Source organism: Penaeus vannamei, chromosome 6 (assembly GCF_042767895.1).
Source record: "Penaeus vannamei isolate JL-2024 chromosome 6, ASM4276789v1, whole genome shotgun sequence".
Classification (NCBI taxonomy): Eukaryota; Metazoa; Arthropoda; class Malacostraca; order Decapoda; family Penaeidae; genus Penaeus; species Penaeus vannamei.
The window spans coordinates 9,957,621-9,959,180 of NC_091554.1; positions in this window are offsets into that span (position 1 = coordinate 9,957,621).

Below are 1,560 nucleotides of genomic sequence, written 5' to 3' on the forward strand. Positions count from 1 at the left end.
TCCTCCCTCAGCCCCTCCCCCTTCTCCCTCCATCCCTCCTGCCATCCTCTCTCTCTCTCTCTATCTTGTTATCTCTCTCTGTCTCTGTCTCCCTCCCTCCCTTCCTCCCTCCCTCCCTCCCTCTTCCCTCGTCGTAATCTAAATCAATTCGGTTACTACAAGGATATAATCCCATTAGCCATTTGCGAGAGAAGCTGCCGTGTTACAACTGATGTCATTAAGTTGGTACTAAAATGTTTTCAGCTAAAAAGCCTACTCCAATTTTCATCTTTAAGATGGTCTTTTTTATTTATTTATTAATTTATTTATCATTATTATTTTTATTATTATTATTATTATTATTATTTAGACCTTTAACACGTTCAAATTTCGGTTTGTGGGTGAGTAATTTTGAGGATAATAACAATTGTCAATGGTATTGATAATCAAAATTATAATTATGTTAGAGCAGGATATACAGGCTATATATGGAAACGTAAACATTCAAGACCTTTAGCAAAACATGTAAATATGTGGCTTTATGTACCCCCCACCAAAAAAAAAAAAAGAAAAAAAAAGAAAAGAAAAAGGAAAAAAAAAACTATTCATTGAAGTGGAGTAGCCAACAATCACCTCAACTAGGAACCATAAACATGCAAGGCCTTTAGCAAAACATATAAACATTGTGGCTTTATATACCCACCCCCCCCAAAAAAAAAAAAAAAACTACAAAAATAAACAAGTGGCCAACAATCACCTCAAATATATGTCTATTCATCAGAAGAAAACCATTAAATGCATTGTCTCCGTGCCTAGACTACCATAAGGACTATATATTCAGAGAACTAAATATATTCTGTCTGTACCAAAGAACTTAATGAATGCTTCTCTGCGTCAGACGTTTTAAATGTCTAAAATACAGACGATGTAAAATTTGCATACCGCAGTTGTCACTACTTTAAGGAACAAAATCCTTTTACAAAATATTTTACATGATTTGCGTGTGTGTGTGTGTGTGTGTGTGTATGTGTGTGTGTGTGTGTGTGTGTTCGATTTGTACATATAAATATTGTCCATGTCCCATTCGACAGTACTAGTTTTTTTGTTTTGCATTTTTCTTGTTGACTTATTTCAAACAATGCATTTTCTTTCACAGTGAAGAGTTGTCTACTTTCCTCCGTAAACTTTAATTCCAGCATTCAGAACATAACATTTTTACTGCTGACCGTAGCTGCTTCGTAACTACTCTGGGTATCCATCAATTTGCCAAACGCAACCCAAGTCTATGTAAATGTATTTTGTAAATCAACAGTCACAGAGATTCTAGAAAAAAAAAAAAAAAAAAAAAAAAAAAAAAAAAAAAAAAAAAAAAAAAAAAAAAAAATCTGTGCCCCAATTTCATAACACCATTTTTTATACCATGTCATGTGCAAGTAAGATTGGAATTTCGATTTAAAATTCCATTTCTCTCTGTCATTTCGCAATTGTATTTTCCGTTATGTAGTTTCTATTACCAATGATTTTAATGTATAGTACTATGCAGTGAAACGTTTTATATCATATCCTTATTATAAAATCTCA